Genomic DNA, 23,537 nt, shown 5'->3' with positions numbered 1-23,537 from the left:
GTCTTACCAATGCTCCAGCATTTTTTCAGAATCTTATTAATGACATCCTTAGACCTTTGATCGGCAAAAATGTGGTTGTGTATTTGGATGACATTCTGATTTATTCGCCTGATCTGGAGTCTCATTGGCGGAGCGTACGTGAGGTTTTACAGTTATTAATGGACAATTCGCTTTTTGCTAAGCTAGAGAAATGTGAGTTCGCTGTACAGAGAATTAGTTTTTTGGGTTACATTATCTCCAGTGAAGGTTTTGAGATGGACCCGGTTAAAGTTCAAGCTGTGCAGGAATGGCTTAGGCCTATTGGTTTGAAATCGATACAGAGGTTTTTGGGTTTCGCCAATTATTACAGAAAATTCATAAAAAAAATTTCTATTATTGTCAAACCGCTGACCGATCTCACTAGGAAAGGTGCTAATGCGGTTCAGTGGACTTCTGAGGCCATTGAAGCTTTTGAGTTTCTAAAGGAGAGGTTCACCTCTGCTCCCATCCTTATGCAGCCTGATGTGACTAAGCCGTTTTTGGTTGAGGTTGATGCTTCTTCTGTGGGGGTTGGTGCGGTGTTGTCTCAGGAAAGCAAGGATGGAGTACATCCCTGTGCCTTTTTTTCAAAAATTTTTTCTGAGACTGAACTTAATTACGATATTGGTAATCGGGAATTGCTGGCTATTAAACTCGCATTTGAACACTGGCATCATCTCTTGGAAGGTGCTGAATTTCCCATTCAGGTTTTCACTGATCATAAAAATCTGATCTATCTTGATGCTGCCAAGCGCTTGAATGCCCGTCAGGCTAGGTGGGCACTTTTTTCTCGCGGTTTAATTTTTCCGTTACTTACATCCCGGGTACCAAGAATGTTAAAGCGGATGCTTTGTCTCGCAGCTTTTCTCCCATGGTCAGTGCTGAGGAGGAGGAGGAGAGCATTTTACAAGAAGGTGTTGTGATTGCTGCTTTGGACTCTGTTTTGGAGGATGAGATTCTTAAAGCTCAGGAGAATGCCCCATCTAACACTCCCCATGGGAGGTTGTTTGTGCCTAGGACCTTTAGGAGAGATTTGTTTGTTGAGTGTCATGAGTCTCGGTTGGCAGGTCATCCAGGAATTTCTGAGACCAAGAGACTTGTGGGTCGCAGTTTTTGGTGGCCTGGATGGCAGAAGGAAGTCATTAAGTGGGTGCGTCAATGTACTGTGTGTGCTAGATCTAAGTCTTCGCATGCTCCTGCTGCGGGGTTGCTTTGCCGTCTGGAGGTTCCTAGTGCACCTTGGACACATCTGGCTATGGACTTTATTACTGACCTTCCCCCCTCTGAAGGTTTCACGGTCATCTGGGTGGTCGTGGACCGTTTTAGCAAGATGTGTCACTTGGTTCCCTTCATCAAACTGCCTTGCGCTAAGACACTCGCTAAGGCCTTTGTGAAGGAAATTGTCACACTACATGGCATTCCTACTGACATTGTTTCTGATAGGGGACCTCAGTTCGTGGCTCGTTTTTGGCGTGCCTTTTGTGACAGGTTGGGAGTTCATTTGTCGTTTTCATCCGGATATCATCCTGAGTCTAATGGCCAGACAAAAAGAAAGAACCAGGATGTTGAGCAGTTCTTGCGTTGCTTTGTGGCAGACAATCAAGAGGGGTGGTCTGAGTTTCTGCCACTTGCTGAATTTGCTCTTAACAACCATACATCCTCTTCTGCTGGGTGTTCGCCTTTTTTTTGTTGTTCTGGGAGACATCCGTCTTTTGGGTCATTCTCCAAATTGGTATCGGCTGTGCCTGAGGAGGAGAGTTTTTCCGGTGATTTGGAGAGAGTTTGGACAGATGTGCGTGATAATCTTCAGGAGGCTAACAAAAAATCTAAGAGGTACTTTGATAGGAAACGGCAAGAGGTTTCGTTTGCTATTGGTGACATGGTTTGGTTGTCCTCTAAGAATCTGCGATTGAGGATTCCTTCGAAAAAATTGGGTCCCAAGTTTGTAGGGCCCTTTAAGGTGCTTCAGATAGTTAACCAATCTGCTGTTAGGTTGGAGGTTCCTACCTCCTGGAAGATTAATCCGGTGTTTCATGTTTCTCTGTTGAAAAAAGCTGATGTGTCGGTTGGTGACGCCTCTGCCACCGTTCCTCCGGTGGTGGAGGACGGGGAATATGAAATTTCCCGCATCCTAAATTCTAGACGGTATAGAGGGAGTTTGCAGTACCTCGTCGCTTGGAAGGGTTTCGGACCCGAGGATAACTCATGGGTGAGGGCGGATGATGTTTCTGCTTCCAGACTTGTCAGAGCGTTTCACAGGAGGTTTCCTGATAAGCCCGGTCCTAGGGGATCCGGAGGATCCTCTTAGAAGAGGGGGTACTGTTAGAACTCTCCTGTTAGGTTTTTTCTAGTTTGCTGGTCACATGACCATTTTTGCCTATTTTATCTGGCTCTGCACTCCTGGCCTTGCTGGACTTCATTGTATTTTCTACTCTTGAGCTAGCTTGGTACTCTGTTACCTTTCTCTGTTAGTTTTGCTAGGTCTTCTGACCTCTATGTTCAATGTTGTATGTTTGTCTTTTACTGCTACAATTTCTGCTAGGAGGTGTCCAACTTTATCCCAGTCCCTAGTTCTTGTAGGGATCCCTCCCTTGCATCTATAGGGCTTCGTACAGACTAGCCGAGGACTTTAGCGGGTCTGATCGCAGGATCAGGTTCCCCGTTACATCGTAGGGATCCAGTTTAGTTCTATTGTAGGGACAGATCTCCTGTCTTTCCTTAGTGCTTGTAGCAGATCATAACAGTAAGTCCAGCCCAAAAAATTTCTCTAAGGAAAGACCTCCAGTTTCCATCATGGTCTCGGTTCAAGATTTGGCTCAACGCTTGCAGGGACTCTCTCTGGAGGTGGCCGAGCTCCAACAACACGTGAGTAGCTGTTCTGGAGCACATTTTGTAGAGCCAAAGGTACGTCTGCCTGATCTATTTTTTGGTGAACAACAAGATTTTTTTTCTTTTAAAAATGCTTGTTTATTGTATTTTCGGTTAAGACCCGGATTCTCTGGTGATGAATCACAGCACATAGGGTTCATAATGTCACTTTTGCGCAATGATCCTCAGGGATGGGCTTTTTCTCTCCAACCTAGTGATCCGTGCTTTAGATCAGTGGATAGTTTTTTTTCTGCTTTGGGTTTGTTGTACGATGATCCTGATCGTGTCTCATCTGCTGAGTCTGAATTGAGACGTTTGAGGCAGGGATCAGGTAATGTGGAAAAATATTGTTCTCACTTCCGTCGGTGGTCTGCCCAGGTGGGGTGGAACGATTCAGCTTTGAAAAGTTTGTTTCTTGCGGGGCTAGGTGAAAGGGTTAAAGATTTGCTGATTGCTTATCCCACACCTGGAAACTTGCAGGAGGCTATGCAATTAGCTATACGGGTGGACAGGAGACTGCGTGCAAGGGTTAATGAGAGCAAATCCTCTGCTATGTCAGCTCCGAGTCTTGAGAGGGTCTGTGCTGACAAAGGAGAGCCGATGGAGATTGGGGCGATGACACCCCGCTCTCAGGAAAAGGACCGCAGGCTTTCTGAAGGTTTGTGCTTCTATTGCGGAAATTCTGGTCATTTTATTAAGAACTGTGTGCTTCATATGAACAAAGAAAAAAAAATGGTCAGTTATGCACGTATAGCCTGTTTAAATACTAAGGGAGTATTCCTATCTGCTACTACCGCTGCTCAGGAAGAATTAATTGAATTTCAGGTATTTGTGGATTGTGGTTCTACTCTGAATGTGATTGATGGGGGATTCTTGGAAAAACTTACATTAAAACCTAAACCTTTGTCATCCCCTATTGCTGTGGTTTCTGTTGATGGCTCTCCCTTGAAGAGTGTTACTCACAAGGTCTATGAGTTTCCCCTCACTACTAATGGTGTTCATCAAGAGAATTTGGATTTGGTAGTATTGAATAATTTGCCTTCTCCAGTAATATTGGGGTTGCCCTGGTTAAAATTGCATAATCCTGTACTGGATTGGTCTACCAATGAAATTCGGTCCTGGAGCCCTAAATGTTATGACAAGTGTTGTAACGGACGTATTGCTGCGGTGGAAAAAGGGGAATTGCCTGTACCTATTCAGGATTTTTAGAGAGTTTTTTCTGAGGAGGAGTCACAAATTTTGCCTGCCCATAGAGACTATGATTGTACCATTGAATTTGTCCCTGGAGCGACTCTTCCTAAAAGTCGTTTATTTAATCTTACTATTCCTGAGAGAAAGGCTTTGGAGGAATACATACAGACAAGCTTGGCCGCCAGTCACATTAGGCCTTCCAAGTCTCCTGTGGCTGTTGGATTTTTTTTTGTTAAAAAAAAAGATGGCGGTTTACGTCCTTGTCTGGACTTTCGTGAGATTAATAAAATTGCTGTACGCAATCCTTACCCACTGCCATTGATTCCTGATTTGTTTAACCAGTTAGTGGGGGCCAAGTGGTTCTCTAAAATTGATCTCCGGGGGGCATACAATTTGTTGCGCATGAAGGAGGGTGATGAATGGAAGACTGCTTTTAACACTCCTGTGGGTCATTTTGAGAATCTGATTATGCCTTTTGGTCTTACCAATGCTCCAGCATTTTTTCAGAATCTTATTAATGACATCCTTAGACCTTTGATCGGCAAAAATGTGGTTGTGTATTTGGATGACATTCTGATTTATTCGCCTGATCTGGAGTCTCATTGGCGGAGCGTACGTGAGGTTTTACAGTTATTAATGGACAATTCGCTTTTTGCTAAGCTAGAGAAATGTGAGTTCGCTGTACAGAGAATTAGTTTTTTGGGTTACATTATCTCCAGTGAAGGTTTTGAGATGGACCCGGTTAAAGTTCAAGCTGTGCAGGAATGGCTTAGGCCTATTGGTTTGAAATCGATACAGAGGTTTTTGGGTTTCGCCAATTATTACAGAAAATTCATAAAAAAAATTTCTATTATTGTCAAACCGCTGACCGATCTCACTAGGAAAGGTGCTAATGCGGTTCAGTGGACTTCTGAGGCCATTGAAGCTTTTGTGTTTCTAAAGGAGAGGTTCACCTCTGCTCCCATCCTTATGCAGCCTGATGTGACTAAGCCGTTTTTGGTTGAGGTTGATGCTTCTTCTGTGGGGGTTGGTGCGGTGTTGTCTCAGGAAAGCAAGGATGGAGTACATCCCTGTGCCTTTTTTTCAAAAAATTTTTCTGAGACTGAACTTAATTACGATATTGGTAATCGGGAATTGCTGGCTATTAAACTCGCATTTGAACACTGGCATCATCTCTTGGAAGGTGCTGAATTTCCCATTCAGGTTTTCACTGATCATAAAAATCTGATCTATCTTGATGCTGCCAAGCGCTTGAATGCCCGTCAGGCTAGGTGGGCACTTTTTTTCTCGCGGTTTAATTTTTCCGTTACTTACATCCCGGGTACCAAGAATGTTAAAGCGGATGCTTTGTCTCGCAGCTTTTCTCCCATGGTCAGTGCTGAGGAGGAGGAGGAGAGCATTTTACAAGAAGGTGTTGTGATTGCTGCTTTGGACTCCGTTTTGGAGGATGAGATTCTTAAAGCTCAGGAGAATGCCCCATCTAACACTCCCCATGGGAGGTTGTTTGTGCCTAGGACCTTTAGGAGAGATTTGTTTGTTGAGTGTCAAGAGTCTCGGTTGGCAGGTCATCCAGGAATTTCTGAGACCAAGAGACTTGTGGGTCGCAGTTTTTGGTGGCCTGGATGGCAGAAGGAAGTCATTAAGTGGGTGCGTCAATGTACTGTGTGTGCTAGATCTAAGTTCGCATGCTCCTGCTGCGGGGTTGCTTTGCCGTCTGGAGGTTCCTAGTGCACCTTGGACACATCTGGCTATGGACTTTATTACTGACCTTCCCCACTCTGAAGGTTTCACCGTCATCTGGGTGGTCGTGGACCGTTTTAGCAAGATGTGTCACTTGGTTCCCTTCATCAAACTGCCTTGCGCTAAGACACTCGCTAAGGCCTTTGTCAAGGAAATTGTCACACTACATGGCGTTCCTACTGACATTGTTTCTGATAGGGGACCTCAGTTCGTGGCTCGTTTTTGGCGTGCCTTTTGTGACAGGTTGGGAGTTCATTTGTCGTTTTCATCCGGATATCATCCTGAGTCTAATGGCCAGACAAAAAGAAAGAACCAGGATGTTGAGCAGTTCTTGCGTTGCTTTGTGGCAGACAATCAAGAGGGGTGGTCTGAGTTTCTGCCACTTGCTGAATTTGCTCTTAACAACCATACATCCTCTTCTGCTGGGTGTTCGCCTTTTTTTTGTTGTTCTGGGAGACATCCGTCTTTTGGGTCATTCTCCAAATTGGTATCGGCTGTGCCTGAGGAGGAGAGTTTTTCCGGTGATTTGGAGAGAGTTTGGACGGATGTGCGTGATAATCTTCAGGAGGCTAACAAAAAATCTAAGAGGTACTTTGATAGGAAACGGCAAGAGGTTTCGTTTGCTATTGGTGACATGGTTTGGTTGTCCTCTAAGAATCTGCGATTGAGGATTCCTTCGAAAAAATTGGGTCCCAAGTTTGTAGGGCCCTTTAAGGTGCTTCAGATAGTTAACCAATCTGCTGTTAGGTTGGAGGTTCCTACCTCCTGGAAGATTAATCCGGTGTTTCATGTTTCTCTGTTGAAAAAAGCTGATGTGTCGGTTGGTGACGCCTCTGCCACCGTTCCTCCGGTGGTGGAGGACGGGGAATATGAAATTTCCCGCATCCTAAATTCTAGACGGTATAGAGGGAGTTTGCAGTACCTCGTCGCTTGGAAGGGTTTCGGACCCGAGGATAACTCATGGGTGAGGGCGGATGATGTTTCTGCTTCCAGACTTGTCAGAGCGTTTCACAGGAGGTTTCCTGATAAGCCCGGTCCTAGGGGATCCGGAGGATCCTCTTAGAAGAGGGGGTACTGTTAGAACTCTCCTGTTAGGTTTTTTCTAGTTTGCTGGTCACATGACCATTTTTGCCTATTTTATCTGGCTCTGCACTCCTGGCCTTGCTGGACTTCATTGTATTTTCTACTCTTGAGCTAGCTTGGTACTCTGTTACCTTTCTCTGTTAGTTTTGCTAGGTCTTCTGACCTCTATGTTCTATGTTGTGTGTTTGTCTTTTACTGCTACAATTTCTGCTAGGAGGTGTCCAACTTTATCCCAGTCCCTAGTTCTTGTAGGGATCCCTCCCTTGCATCTATAGGTCTTCGTACAGACTAGCCGAGGACTTTAGCGGGTCTGATCGCAGGATCAGGTTCCCCGTTACATCGTAGGGATCCAGTTTAGTTCTATTGTAGGGACAGATCTCCTGTCTTTCCTTAGTGCTTGTAGCAGATCATAACAGTAAGTCCAGCCCAAAAAATTTCTCTAAGGAAAGACCTCCAGTTTCCATCATGGTCTCGGTTCAAGATTTGGCTCAACGCTTGCAGGGACTCTCTCTGGAGGTGGCCGAGCTCCAACAACACGTGAGTAGCTGTTCTGGAGCACATTTTGTAGAGCCAAAGGTACGTCTGCCTGATCTATTTTTTGGTGAACAACAAGATTTTTTTTCTTTTAAAAATGCTTGTTTATTGTATTTTCGGTTAAGACCCGGATTCTCTGGTGATGAATCACAGCACATAGGGTTCATAATGTCACTTTTGCGCAATGATCCTCAGGGATGGGCTTTTTCTCTCCAACCTAGTGATCCGTGCTTTAGATCAGTGGATAGTTTTTTTTCTGCTTTGGGTTTGTTGTACGATGATCCTGATCGTGTCTCATCTGCTGAGTCTGAATTGAGACGTTTGAGGCAGGGATCAGGTAATGTGGAAAAATATTGTTCTCACTTCCGTCGGTGGTCTGCCCAGGTGGGGTGGAACGATTCAGCTTTGAAAAGTTTGTTTCTTGCGGGGCTAGGTGAAAGGGTTAAAGATTTGCTGATTGCTTATCCCACACCTGGAAACTTGCAGGAGGCTATGCAATTAGCTATACGGGTGGACAGGAGACTGCGTGCAAGGGTTAATGAGAGCAAATCCTCTGCTATGTCAGCTCCGAGTCTTGAGAGGGTCTGTGCTGACAAAGGAGAGCCGATGGAGATTGGGGCGATGACACCCCGCTCTCAGGAAAAAGACCGCAGGCTTTCTGAAGGTTTGTGCTTCTATTGCGGAAATTCTGGTCATTTTATTAAGAACTGTGTGCTTCATATGAACAAAGAAAAAAAAATGGTCAGTTATGCACGTATAGCCTGTTTAAATACTAAGGGAGTATTCCTATCTGCTACTACCGCTGCTCAGGAAGAATTAATTGAATTTCAGGTATTTGTGGATTGTGGTTCTACTCTGAATGTGATTGATGGGGGATTCTTGGAAAAACTTACATTAAAACCTAAACCTTTGTCATCCCCTATTGCTGTGGTTTCTGTTGATGGCTCTCCCTTGAAGAGTGTTACTCACAAGGTCTATGAGTTTCCCCTCACTACTAATGGTGTTCATCAAGAGAATTTGGATTTGGTAGTATTGAATAATTTGCCTTCTCCAGTAATATTGGGGTTGCCCTGGTTAAAATTGCATAATCCTGTACTGGATTGGTCTACCAATGAAATTAAGTCCTGGAGCCCTAAATGTTATGACAAGTGTTGTAACGGACGTATTGCTGCGGTGGAAAAAGGGGAATTGCCTGTACCTATTCAGGATTTTTAGAGAGTTTTTTCTGAGGAGGAGTCACAAATTTTGCCTGCCCATAGAGACTATGATTGTACCATTGAATTTGTCCCTGGAGCGACTCTTCCTAAAAGTCGTTTATTTAATCTTACTATTCCTGAGAGAAAGGCTTTGGAGGAATACATACAGACAAGCTTGGCCGCCAGTCACATTAGGCCTTCCAAGTCTCCTGTGGCTGTTGGATTTTTTTTTGTTAAAAAAAAAGATGGCGGTTTACGTCTTTGTCTGGACTTTCGTGAGATTAATAAAATTACTGTACCGAATACTTACCCACTGCCATTGATTCCTGATTTGTTTAACCAGTTAGTGGGGGCCAAGTGGTTCTCTAAAATTGATCTCCGGGGGGCATACAATTTGTTGCGCATGAAGGAGGGTGATGAATGGAAGACTGCTTTTAACACTCCTGTGGGTCATTTTGAGAATCTGATTATGCGTTTTGGTCTTACCAATGCTCCAGCATTTTTTCAGAATCTTATTAATGACATCCTTAGACCTTTGATCGGCAAAAATGTGGTTGTGTATTTGGATGACATTCTGATTTATTCGCCTGATCTGGAGTCTCATTGGCGGAGCGTACGTGAGGTTTTACAGTTATTAATGGACAATTCGCTTTTTGCTAAGCTAGAGAAATGTGAGTTCGCTGTACAGAGAATTAGTTTTTTGGGTTACATTATCTCCAGTGAAGGTTTTGAGATGGACCCGGTTAAAGTTCAAGCTGTGCAGGAATGGCTTAGGCCTATTGGTTTGAAATCGATACAGAGGTTTTTGGGTTTCGCCAATTATTACAGAAAATTCATAAAAAAAAATTCTATTATTGTCAAACCGCTGACCGATCTCCCTAGGAAAGGTGCTAATGCGGTTCAGTGGACTTCTGAGGCCATTGAAGCTTTTGTGTTTCTAAAGGAGAGGTTCACCTCTGCTCCCATCCTTATGCAGCCTGATGTGACTAAGCCGTTTTTGGTTGAGGTTGATGCTTCTTCTGTGGGGGTTGGTGCGGTGTTGTCTCAGGAAAGCAAGGATGGAGTACATCCCTGTGCCTTTTTTTCAAAAAATTTTTCTGAGACTGAACTTAATTACGATATTGGTAATCGGGAATTGCTGGCTATTAAACTCGCATTTGAACACTGGCATCATCTCTTGGAAGGTGCTGAATTTCCCATTCAGGTTTTCACTGATCATAAAAATCTGATCTATCTTGATGCTGCCAAGCGCTTGAATGCCCGTCAGGCTAGGTGGGCACTTTTTTTCTCGCGGTTTAATTTTTCCGTTACTTACATCCCGGGTACCAAGAATGTTAAAGCGGATGCTTTGTCTCGCAGCTTTTCTCCCATGGTCAGTGCTGAGGAGGAGGAGGAGAGCATTTTACAAGAAGGTGTTGTGATTGCTGCTTTGGACTCCGTTTTGGAGGATGAGATTCTTAAAGCTCAGGAGAATGCCCCATCTAACACTCCCCATGGGAGGTTGTTTGTGCCTAGGACCTTTAGGAGAGATTTGTTTGTTGAGTGTCATGAGTCTCGGTTGGCAGGTCATCCAGGAATTTCTGAGACCAAGAGACTTGTGGGTCGCAGTTTTTGGTGGCCTGGATGGCAGAAGGAAGTCATTAAGTGGGTGCGTCAATGTACTGTGTGTGCTAGATCTAAGTCTTCGCATGCTCCTGCTGCGGGGTTGCTTTGCCGTCTGGAGGTTCCTAGTGCACCTTGGACACATCTGGCTATGGACTTTATTACTGACCTTCCCCCCTCTGAAGGTTTCACGGTCATCTGGGTGGTCGTGGACCGTTTTAGCAAGATGTGTCACTTGGTTCCCTTCATCAAACTGCCTTGCGCTAAGACACTCGCTAAGGCCTTTGTCAAGGAAATTGTCACACTACATGGCGTTCCTACTGACATTGTTTCTGATAGGGGACCTCAGTTCGTGGCTTGTTTTTGGCGTGCCTTTTGTGACAGGTTGGGAGTTCATTTGTCGTTTTCATCCGGATATCATCCTGAGTCTAATGGCCAGACAAAAAGAAAGAACCAGGATGTTGAGCAGTTCTTGCGTTGCTTTGTGGCAGACAATCAAGAGGGGTGGTCTGAGTTTCTGCCACTTGCTGAATTTGCTCTTAACAACCATACATCCTCTTCTGCTGGGTGTTCGCCTTTTTTTTGTTGTTCTGGGAGACATCCGTCTTTTGGGTCATTCTCCAAATTGGTATCGGCTGTGCCTGAGGAGGAGAGTTTTTCCGGTGATTTGGAGAGAGTTTGGACGGATGTGCGTGATAATCTTCAGGGGGCTAACAAAAAATCTAAGAGGTACTTTCATAGGAAACGGCAAGAGGTTTCGTTTGCTATTGGTGACATGGTTTGGTTGTCCTCTAAGAATCTGCGATTGAGGATTCCTTCGAAAAAATTGGGTCCCAAGTTTGTAGGGCCCTTTAAGGTGCTTCAGATAGTTAACCAATCTGCTGTTAGGTTGGAGGTTCCTACCTCCTGGAAGATTAATCCGGTGTTTCATGTTTCTCTGTTGAAAAAAGCTGATGTGTCGGTTGGTGACGCCTCTGCCACCGTTCCTCCGGTGGTGGAGGACGGGGAATATGAAATTTCCCACATCCTAAATTCTAGACGGTATAGAGGGAGTTTGCAGTACCTCGTCGCTTGGAAGGGTTTCGGACCCGAGGATAACTTATGGGTGAGGGTGGATGATGTTTCTGCTTCCAGACTTGTCAGAGCGTTTCACAGGAGGTTTCCTGATAAGCCCGGTCCTAGGGGATCCGGAGGATCCTCTTAGAAGAGGGGGTACTGTTAGAACTCTCCTGTTAGGTTTTTTCTAGTTTGCTGGTCACATGACCATTTTTGCCTATTTTATCTGGCTCTGCCCACCTGGCCTTGCTGGACTTCATTGTATTTTCTACTCTTGAGCTAGCTTGGTACTCTGTTACCTTTCTCTGTTAGTTTTGCTAGGTCTTCTGACCTCTATGTTCTATGTTGTGTGTTTGTCTTTTACTGCTACAATTTCTGCTAGGAGGTGTCCAACTTTATCCCAGTCCCTAGTTCTTGTAGGGATCCCTCCCTTGCATCTATAGGTCTTCGTACAGACTAGCCGAGGACTTTAGCGGGTCTGATCGCAGGATCAGGTTCCCCGTTACATCGTAGGGATCCAGTTTAGTTCTATTGTAGGGACAGATCTCCTGTCTTTCCTTAGTGCTTGTAGCAGATCATAACAGTAAGTCCAGCCCAAAAAATTTCTCTAAGGAAAGACCTCCAATTTCCATCATGGTCTCGGTTCAAGATTTGGCTCAACGCTTGCAGGGACTCTCTCTGGAGGTGGCCGAGCTCCAACAACACGTGAGTAGCTGTTCTGGAGCACATTTTGTAGAGCCAAAGGTACGTCTGCCTGATCTATTTTTTGGTGAACAACAAGATTTTTTTTCTTTTAAAAATGCTTGTTTATTGTATTTTCAGTTAAGACCCGGATTCTCTGGTGATGAATCACAGCACATATGGTTCATAATGTCACTTTTGCGCAATGATCCTCAGGGATGGGCTTTTTCTCTCCAACCTAGTGATCCGTGCTTTAGATCAGTGGATAGTTTTTTTTCTGCTTTGGGTTTGTTGTACGATGATCCTGATCGTGTCTCATCTGCTGAGTCTGAATTGAGACGTTTGAGGCAGGGATCAGGTAATGTGGAAAAATATTGTTCTCACTTCCGTCGGTGGTCTGCCCAGGTGGGGTGGAACGATTCAGCTTTGAAAAGTTTGTTTCTTGCGGGGCTAGGTGAAAGGGTTAAAGATTTGCTGATTGCTTATCCCACACCTGGAAACTTGCAGGAGGCTATGCAATTAGCTATACGGGTGGACAGGAGACTGCGTGCAAGGGTTAATGAGAGCAAATCCTCTGCTATGTCAGCTCCGAGTCTTGAGAGGGTCTGTGCTGACAAAGGAGAGCAGATGGAGATTGGGGCGATGACACCCCGCTCTCAGGAAAAAGACCGCAGGCTTTCTGAAGGTTTGTGCTTCTATTGCGGAAATTCTGGTCATTTTATTAAGAACTGTGTGCTTCGTATGAACAAAGAAAAAAAAATGGTCAGTTATGCACGTATAGCCTGTTTAAATACTAAGGGAGTATTCCTATCTGCTACTACCGCTGCTCAGGAAGAATTAATTGAATTTCAGGTATTTGTGGATTGTGGTTCTACTCTGAATGTGATTGATGGGGGATTCTTGGAAAAACTTACATTAAAACCTAAACCTTTGTCATCCCCTATTGCTGTGGTTTCTGTTGATGGCTCTCCCTTGAAGAGTGTTACTCACAAGGTCTATGAGTTTCCCCTCACTACTAATGGTGTTCATCAAGAGAATTTGGATTTGGTAGTATTGAATAATTTGCCTTCTCCAGTAATATTGGGGTTGCCCTGGTTAAAATTGCATAATCCTGTACTGGATTGGTCTACCAATGAAATTAAGTCCTGGAGCCCTAAATGTTATGACAAGTGTTGTAACGGACGTATTGCTGCGGTGGAAAAAGGGGAATTGCCTGTACCTATTCAGGATTTTTAGAGAGTTTTTTCTGAGGAGGAGTCACAAATTTTGCCTGCCCATAGAGACTATGATTGTACCATTGAATTTGTCCCTGGAGCGACTCTTCCTAAAAGTCGTTTATTTAATCTTACTATTCCTGAGAGAAAGGCTTTGGAGGAATACATACAGACAAGCTTGGCCGCCAGTCACATTAGGCCTTCCAAGTCTCCTGTGGCTGTTGGATTTTTTTTTGTTAAAAAAAAAGATGGCGGTTTACGTCCTTGTCTGGACTTTCGTGAGATTAATAAAATTACTGTACGCAATCCTTACCCACTGCCATTGATTCCTGATTTGTTTAACCAGTTAGTGGGGGCCAAGTGGTTCTCTAAAATTGATCTCCGGGGGGCATACAATTTGTTGCGCATGAAGGAGGGTGATGAATGGAAGACTGCTTTTAACACTCCTGTGGGTCATTTTGAGAATCTGATTATGCCTTTTGGTCTTACCAATGCTCCAGCATTTTTTCAGAATCTTATTAATGACATCCTTAGACCTTTGATCGGCAAAAATGTGGTTGTGTATTTGGATGACATTCTGATTTATTCGCCTGATCTGGAGTCTCATTGGCGGAGCGTACGTGAGGTTTTACAGTTATTAATGGACAATTCACTTTTTGCTAAGCTAGAGAAATGTGAGTTCGCTGTACAGAGAATTAGTTTTTTGGGTTACATTATCTCCAGTGAAGGTTTTGAGATGGACCCGGTTAAAGTTCAAGCTGTGCAGGAATGGCTTAGGCCTATTGGTTTGAAATCGATACAGAGGTTTTTGGGTTTCGCCAATTATTACAGAAAATTCATAAAAAAAATTTCTATTATTGTCAAACCGCTGACCGATCTCACTAGGAAAGGTGCTAATGCGGTTCAGTGGACTTCTGAGGCCATTGAAGCTTTTGTGTTTCTAAAGGAGAGGTTCACCTCTGCTCCCATCCTTATGCAGCCTGATGTGACTAAGCCGTTTTCGGTTGAGGTTGATGCTTCTTCTGTGGGGGTTGGTGCGGTGTTGTCTCAGGAAAGCAAGGATGGAGTACATCCCTGTGCCTTTTTTTCAAAAAATTTTTCTGAGACTGAACTTAATTACGATATTGGTAATCGGGAATTGCTGGCTATTAAACTCGCATTTGAACACTGGCATCATCTCTTGGAAGGTGCTGAATTTCCCATTCAGGTTTTCACTGATCATAAAAATCTGATCTATCTTGATGCTGCCAAGCGCTTGAATGCCCGTCAGGCTAGGTGGGCACTTTTTTTCTCGCGGTTTAATTTTTCCGTTACTTACATCCCGGGTACCAAGAATGTTAAAGCGGATGCTTTGTCTCGCAGCTTTTCTCCCATGGTCAGTGCTGAGGAGGAGGAGGAGAGCATTTTACAAGAAGGTGTTGTGATTGCTGCTTTGGACTCCGTTTTGGAGGATGAGATTCTTAAAGCTCAGGAGAATGCCCCATATAACACTCCCCATGGGAGGTTGTTTGTGCCTAGGACCTTTAGGAGAGATTTGTTTGTTGAGTGTCATGAGTCTCGGTTGGCAGGTCATCCAGGAATTTCTGAGACCAAGAGACTTGTGGGTCGCAGTTTTTGGTGGCCTGGATGGCAGAAGGAAGTCATTAAGTGGGTGTGTCAATGTACTGTGTGTGCTAGATCTAAGTCTTCGCATGCTCCTGCTGCGGGGTTGCTTTGCCGTCTGGAGGTTCCTAGTGCACCTTGGACACATCTGGCTATGGACTTTATTACTGACCTTCCCCCCTCTGAAGGTTTCACGGTCATCTGGGTGGTCGTGGACCGTTTTAGCAAGATGTGTCACTTGGTTCCCTTCATCAAACTGCCTTGCGCTAAGACACTCGCTAAGGCCTTTGTCAAGGAAATTGTCACACTACATGGCGTTCCTACTGACATTGTTTCTGATAGGGGACCTCAGTTCGTGGCTCGTTTTTGGCGTGCCTTTTGTGACAGGTTGGGAGTTCATTTGTCGTTTTCATCCGGATATCATCCTGAGTCTAATGGCCAGACAAAAAGAAAGAACCAGGATGTTGAGCAGTTCTTGCGTTGCTTTGTGGCAGACAATCAAGAGGGGTGGTCTGAGTTTCTGCCACTTGCTGAATTTGCTCTTAACAACCATACATCCTCTTCTGCTGTGTGTTCGCCGTTTTTTTGTTGTTCTGGGAGACATCCGTCTTTTGGGTCATTCTCCAAATTGGTATCGGCTGTGCCTGAGGAGGAGAGTTTTTCCGGTGATTTGGAGAGAGTTTGGACGGATGTGCGTGATAATCTTCAGGAGGCTAACAAAAAATGTAAGAGGTACTTTGATAGGAAACGGCAAGAGGTTTCGTTTGCTATTGGTGACATGGTTTGGTTGTCCTCTAAGAATCTGTGATTGAGGATTCCTTCGAAAAAATTGGGTCCCAAGTTTGTAGGGCCCTTTAAGGTGCTTCAGATAGTTAACCAATCTGCTGTTAGGTTGGAGGTTCCTACCTCCTGGAAGATTAATCCGGTGTTTCATGTTTCTCTGTTGAAAAAAGCTGATGTGTCGGTTGGTGACGCCTCTGCCACCGTTCCTCCGGTGGTGGAGGACGGGGAATATGAAATTTCCCACATCCTAAACTCTAGACGGTATAGAGGGAGTTTGCAGTACCTCGTCGCTTGGAAGGGTTTCGGACCCGAGGATAACTCATGGGTGAGGGTGGATGATGTTTCTGCTTCCAGACTTGTCAGAGCGTTTCACAGGAGGTTTCCTGATAAGCCCGGTCCTAGGGGATCCGGAGGATCCTCTTAGAAGAGGGGGTACTGTTAGAACTCTCCTGTTAGGTTTTTTCTAGTTTGCTGGTCACATGACCATTTTTGCCTATTTTATCTGGCTCTGCCCTCCTGGCCTTGCTGGACTTCATTGTATTTTCTACTCTTGAGCTAGCTTGGTACTCTGTTACCTTTCTCTGTTAGTTTTGCTAGGTCTTCTGACCTCTATGTTCTATGTTGTGTGTTTGTCTTTTACTGCTACAATTTCTGCTAGGAGGTGTCCAACTTTATCCCAGTCCCTAGTTCTTGTAGGGATCCCTCCCTTGCATCTATAGGTCTTCGTACAGACTAGCCGAGGACTTTAGCGGGTCTGATCGCAGGATCAGGTTCCCCGTTACATCGTAGGGATCCAGTTTAGTTCTATTGTAGGGACAGATCTCCTGTCTTTCCTTAGTGCTTGTAGCAGATCATAACAGTAAGTCCAGCCCAAAAAATTTCTCTAAGGAAAGACCTCCAATTTCCATCATGGTCTCGGTTCAAGATTTGGCTCAACGCTTGCAGGGACTCTCTCTGGAGGTGGCCGAGCTCCAACAACACGTGAGTAGCTGTTCTGGAGCACATTTTGTAGAGCCAAAGGTACGTCTGCCTGATCTATTTTTTGGTGAACAACAAGATTTTTTTTCTTTTAAAAATGCTTGTTTATTGTATTTTCGGTTAAGACCCGGATTCTCTGGTGATGAATCACAGCACATAGGGTTCATAATGTCACTTTTGCGCAATGATCCTCAGGGATGGGCTTTTTCTCTCCAACCTAGTGATCCGTGCTTTAGATCAGTGGATAGTTTTTTTTCTGCTTTGGGTTTGTTGTACGATGATCCTGATCGTGTCTCATCTGCTGAGTCTGAATTGAGACGTTTGAGGCAGGGATCAGGTAATGTGGAAAAATATTGTTCTCACTTCCGTCGGTGGTCTGCCCAGGTGGGGTGGAACGATTCAGCTTTGAAAAGTTTGTTTCTTGCGGGGCTAGGTGAAAGGGTTAAAGATTTGCTGATTGCTTATCCCACACCTGGAAACTTGCAGGAGGCTATGCAATTAGCTATACGGGTGGACAGGAGACTGCGTGCAAGGGTTAATGAGAGCAAATCCTCTGCTATGTCAGCTCGGAGTCTTGAGAGGGTCTGTGCTGACAAAGGAGAGCCGATGGAGATTGGGGCGATGACACCCCGCTCTCAGGAAAAAGACCGCAGGCTTTCTGAAGGTTTGTGCTTCTATTGCGGAAATTCTGGTCATTTTATTAAGAACTGTGTGCTTCGTATGAACAAAGAAAAAAAAATGGTCAGTTATGCACGTATAGCCTGTTTAAATACTAAGGGAGTATTCCTATCTGCTACTACCGCTGCTCAGGAAGAATTAATTGAATTTCAGGTATTTGTGGATTGTGGTTCTACTCTGAATGTGATTGATGGGGGATTCTTGGAAAAACTTACATTAAAACCTAAACCTTTGTCATCCCCTATTGCTGTGGTTTCTGTTGATGGCTCTCCCTTGAAGAGTGTTACTCACAAGGTCTATGAGTTTCCCCTCACTACTAATGGTGTTCATCAAGAGAATTTGGATTTGGTAGTATTGAATAATTTGCCTTCTCCAGTAATATTGGGGTTGCCCTGGTTAAAATTGCATAATCCTGTACTGGATTGGTCTACCAATGAAATTAAGTCCTGGAGCCCTAAATGTTATGACAAGTGTTGTAATGGACGTATTGCTGCGGTGGAAAAAGGGGAATTGCCTGTACCTATTCAGGATTTTTAGAGAGTTTTTTCTGAGGAGGAGTCACAAATTTTGCCTGCCCATAGAGACTATGATTGTACCATTGAATTTGTCCCTGGAGCGACTCTTCCTAAAAGTCGTTTATTTAATCTTACTATTCCTGAGAGAAAGGCTTTGGAGGAATACATACAGACAAGCTTGGCCGCCAGTCACATTAGGCCTTCCAAGTCTCCTGTGGCTGTTGGATTTTTTTTTGTTAAAAAAAAAGATGGCGGTTTACGTCCTTGTCTGGACTTTCGTGAGATTAATAAAATTACTGTACGCAATCCTTACCCACTGCCATTGATTCCTGATTTGTTTAACCAGTTAGTGGTGGCCAAGTGGTTCTCTAAAATTGATCTCCGGGGGGCATACAATTTGTTGCGCATGAAGGAGGGTGATGAATGGAAGACTGCTTTTAACACTCCTGTGGGTCATTTTGAGAATCTGATTATGCCTTTTGGTCTTACCAATGCTCCAGCATTTTTTCAGAATCTTATTAATGACATCCTTAGACCTTTGATCGGCAAAAATGTGGTTGTGTATTTGGATGACATTCTGATTTATTCGCCTGATCTGGAGTCTCATTGGCGGAGCGTACGTGAGGTTTTACAGTTATTAATGGACAATTCGCTTTTTGCTAAGCTAGAGAAATGTGAGTTCGCTGTACAGAGAATTAGTTTTTTGGGTTACATTATCTCCAGTGAAGGTTTTGAGATGGACCCGGTTAAAGTTCAAGCTGTGCAGGAATGGCTTAGGCCTATTGGTTTGAAATCGATACAGAGGTTTTTGGGTTTCGCCAATTATTACAGAAAATTCATAAAAAAAATTTCTATTATTGTCAAACCGCTGACCGATCTCACTAGGAAAGGTGCTAATGCGGTTCAGTGGACTTCTGAGGTCATTGAAGCTTTTGTGTTTCTAAAGGAGAGGTTCACCTCTGCTCCCATCCTTATGCAGCCTGATGTGACTAAGCCGTTTTTGGTTGAGGTTGATGCTTCTTCTGTGGGGGTTGGTGCGGTGTTGTCTCAGGAAAGCAAGGATGGAGTACATCCCTGTGCCTTTTTTTCAAAAAATTTTTCTGAGACTGAACTTAATTACGATATTGGTAATCGGGAATTGCTGGCTATTAAACTCGCATTTGAACACTGGCATCATCTCTTGGAAGGTGCTGAATTTCCCATTCAGGTTTTCACTGATCATAAAAATCTGATCTATCTTGATGCTGCCAAGCGCTTGAATGCCCGTCAGGCTAGGTGGGCACTTTTTTTCTCGCGGTTTAATTTTTCCGTTACTTACATCCCGGGTACCAAGAATGTTAAAGCGGATGCTTTGTCTCGCAGCTTTTCTCCCATGGTCAGTGCTGAGGAGGAGGAGGAGAGCATTTTACAAGAAGGTGTTGTGATTGCTGCTTTGGACTCCGTTTTGGAGGATGAGATTCTTAAAGCTCAGGAGAATGCCCCATCTAACACTCCCCATGGGAGGTTGTTTGTGCCTAGGACCTTTAGGAGAGATTTGTTTGTTGAGTGTCATGAGTCTCGGTTGGCAGGTCATCCAGGAATTTCTGAGACCAAGAGACTTGTGGGTCGCAGTTTTTGGTGGCCTGGATGGCAGAAGGAAGTCATTAAGTGGGTGCGTCAATGTACTGTGTGTGCTAGATCTAAGTCTTCGCATGCTCCTGCTGCGGGGTTGCTTTGCCGTCTGGAGGTTCCTAGTGCACCTTGGACACATCTGGCTATGGACTTTATTACTGACCTTCCCCCCTCTGAAGGTTTCACGGTCATCTGGGTGGTCGTGGACCGTTTTAGCAAGATGTGTCACTTGGTTCCCTTCATCAAACTGCCTTGCGCTAAGACACTCGCTAAGGCCTTTGTCAAGGAAATTGTCACACTACATGGCGCTCCTACTGACATTGTTTCTGATAGGGGACCTCAGTTCGTGGCTCGTTTTTGGCGTGCCTTTTGTGACAGGTTGGGAGTTCATTTGTCGTTTTCATCCGGATATCATCCTGAGTCTAATGGCCAGACAAAAAGAAAGAACCAGGATGTTGAGCAGTTCTTGCGTTGCTTTGTGGCAGACAATCAAGAGGGGTGGTCTGAGTTTCTGCCACTTGCTGAATTTGCTCTTAACAACCATACATCCTCTTCTGCTGGGTGTTCGCCTTTTTTTTGTTGTTCTGGGAGACATCCGTCTTTTGGGTCATTCTCCAAATTGGTATCGGCTGTGCCTGAGGAGGAGAGTTTTTCCGGTGATTTGGAGAGAGTTTGGACGGATGTGCGTGATAATCTTCAGGAGGCTAACAAAAAATCTAAGAGGTACTTTGATAGGAAACGGCAAGAGGTTTCGTTTGCTATTGGTGACATGGTTTGGTTGTCCTCTAAGAATCTGCGATTGAGGATTCCTTCGAAAAAATTGGGTCCCAAGTTTGTAGGGCCCTTTAAGGTGCTTCAGATAGTTAACCAATCTGCTGTTAGGTTGGAGGTTCCTACCTGCTGGAAGATTAATCCGGTGTTTCATGTTTCTCTGTTGAAAAAAGCTGATGTGTCGGTTGGTGACGCCTCTGCCACCGTTCCTCCGGTGGTGGAGGACGGGGAATATGAAATTTCCCGCATCCTAAATTCTAGACGGTATAGAGGGAGTTTGCAGTACCTCGTCGCTTGGAAGGGTTTCGGACCCGAGGATAACTCATGGGTGAGGGCGGATGATGTTTCTGCTTCCAGACTTGTCAGAGCATTTCACAGGAGGTTTCCTGATAAGCCCGGTCCTAGGGGATCCGGAGGATCCTCTTAGAAGAGGGGGTACTGTTAGAACTCTCCTGTTAGTTTTTTTCTAGTTTGCTGGTCACATGACCATTTTTGCCTATTTTATCTGGCTCTGCCCTCCTGGCCTTGCTGGACTTCATTGTATTTTCTACTCTTGAGCTAGCTTGGTACTCTGTTACCTTTCTCTGTTAGTTTTGCTAGGTCTTCTGACCTCTATGTTCTATGTTGTGTGTTTGTCTTTTACTGCTACAATTTCTGCTAGGAGGTGTCCAACTTTATCCCAGTCCCTAGTTCTTGTAGGGATCCCTCCCTTGCATCTATAGGTCTTCGTACAGACTAGCCGAGGACTTTAGCGGGTCTGATCGCAGGATCAGGTTCCCCGTTACATCGTAGGGATCCAGTTTAGTTCTATTGTAGGGACAGATCTCCTGTCTTTCCTTAGTGCTTGTAGCAGATCATAACAGTAAGTCCAGCCCAAAAAATTTCTCTAAGGAAAGACCTCCAGTTTCCATCATGGTCTCGGTTCAAGATTTGGCTCAACGCTTGCAGGGACTCTCTCTGGAGGTGGCCGAGCTCCAACAACACGTGAGTAGCTGTTCTGGAGCACATTTTGTAGAGCCAAAGGTACGTCTGCCTGATCTATTTTTTGGTGAACAACAAGATTTTTTTTCTTTTAAAAATGCTTGTTTATTGTATTTTCGGTTAAGACCCGGATTCTCTGGTGATGAATCACAGCACATAGGGTTCATAATGTCACTTTTGCACAATGATCCTCAGGGATGGGCTTTTTCTCTCCAACCTAGTGATCCGTGCTTTAGATCAGTGGATAGTTTTTTTTCTGCTTTGGGTTTGTTGTACGATGATCCTGATCGTGTCTCATCTGCTGAGTCTGAATTGAGACGTTTGAGGCAGGGATCAGGTAATGTGGAAAAATATTGTTCTCACTTCCGTCGGTGGTCTGCCCAGGTGGGGTGGAACGATTCAGCTTTGAAAAGTTTGTTTCTTGCGGGGCTAGGTGAAAGGGTTAAAGATTTGCTGATTGCTTATCCCACACCTGGAAACTTGCAGGAGGCTATGCAATTAGCTATACGGGTGGACAGGAGACTGCGTGCAAGGGTTAATGAGAGCAAATCCTCTGCTATGTCAGCTCCGAGTCTTGAGAGGGTCTGTGCTGACAAAGGAGAGCCGATGGAGATTGGGGCGATGACACCCCGCTCTCAGGAAAAAGACCGCAGGCTTTCTGAAGGTTTGTGCTTCTATTGCGGAAATTCTGGTCATTTTATTAAGAACTCTGTGCTTCGTATGAACAAAGAAAAAAAAATGGTCAGTTATGCACGTATAGCCTGTTTAAATACTAAGGGAGTATTCCTATCTGCTACTACCGCTGCTCAGGAAGAATTAATTGAATTTCAGGTATTTGTGGATTGTGGTTCTACTCTGAATGTGATTGATGGGGGATTCTTGGAAAAACTTACATTAAAACCTAAACCTTTGTCATCCCCTATTGCTGTGGTTTCTGTTGATGGCTCTCCCTTGAAGAGTGTTACTCACAAGGTCTATGAGTTTCCCCTCACTACTAATGGTGTTCATCAAGAGAATTTGGATTTGGTAGTATTGAATAATTTGCCTTCTCCAGTAATATTGGGGTTGCCCTGGTTAAAATTGCATAATCCTGTACTGGATTGATCTACCAATGAAATTAAGTCCTGGAGCCCTAAATGTTATGACAAGTGTTGTAACGGACGTATTGCTGCGGTGGAAAAAGGGGAATTGCCTGTACCTATTCAGGATTTTTAGAGAGTTTTTTCTGAGGAGGAGTCACAAATTTTGCCTGCCCATAGAGACTATGATTGTACCATTGAATTTGTCCCTGGAGCGACTCTTCCTAAAAGTCGTTTATTTAATCTTACTATTCCTGAGAGAAAGGCTTTGGAGGAATACATACAGACAAGCTTGGCCGCCAGTCACATTAGGCCTTCCAAGTCTCCTGTGGCTGTTGGATTTTTTTTTGTTAAAAAAAAAGATGGCGGTTTACGTCCTTGTCTGGACTTTCGTGAGATTAATAAAATTACTGTACGCAATCCTTACCCACTGCCATTGATTCCTGATTTGTTTAACCAGTTAGTGGGGGCCAAGTGGTTCTCTAAAATTGATCTCCGGGGGGCATACAATTTGTTGCGCATGAAGGAGGGTGATGAATGGAAGACTGCTTTTAACACTCCTGTGGGTCATTTTGAGAATCTGATTATGCCTTTTGGTCTTACCAATGCTCCAGCATTTTTTCAGAATCTTATTAATGACATCCTTAGACCTTTGATCGGCAAAAATGTGGTTGTGTATTTGGATGACATTCTGATTTATTCGCCTGATCTGGAGTCTCATTGGCGGAGTGTACGTGAGGTTTTACAGTTATTAATGGACAATACGCTTTTTGCTAAGCTAGAGAAATGTGAGTTCGCTGTACAGAGAATTAGTTTTTTGGGTTACATTATCTCCAGTGAAGGTTTTGAGATGGACCCGGTTAAAGTTCAAGCTGTGCAGGAATGGCTTAGGCCTATTGGTTTGAAATCGATACAGAGGTTTTTGGGTTTCGCCAATTATTACAGAAAATTCATAAAAAAAATTTCTATTATTGTCAAACCGCTGACCGATCTCACTAGGAAAGGTGCTAATGCGGTTCAGTGGACTTCTGAGGCCATTGAAGCTTTTGTGTTTCTAAAGGAGAGGTTCACCTCTGCTCCCATCCTTATGCAGCCTGATGTGACTAAGCCGTTTTTGGTTGAGGTTGATGCTTCTTCTGTGGGGGTTGGTGCGGTGTTGTCTCAGGAAAGCAAGGATGGAGTACATCCCTGTGCCTTTTTTTCAAAAAATTTTTCTGAGACTGAACTTAATTACGATATTGGTAATCGGGAATTGCTGGCTATTAAACTCGCATTTGAACACTGGCATCATCTCTTGGAAGGTGCTGAATTTCCCATTCAGGTTTTCACTGATCATAAAAATCTGATCTATCTTGA

This window comes from Phyllobates terribilis, unplaced genomic scaffold (assembly GCF_046119375.1).
Source record: "Phyllobates terribilis strain yellow unplaced genomic scaffold, ASM4611937v1 Scaffold_11__3_contigs__length_659146591, whole genome shotgun sequence".
In the NCBI taxonomy this organism is placed as follows: domain Eukaryota; kingdom Metazoa; phylum Chordata; class Amphibia; order Anura; family Dendrobatidae; genus Phyllobates; species Phyllobates terribilis.
This window is presented reverse-complemented; position numbering follows the sequence as displayed.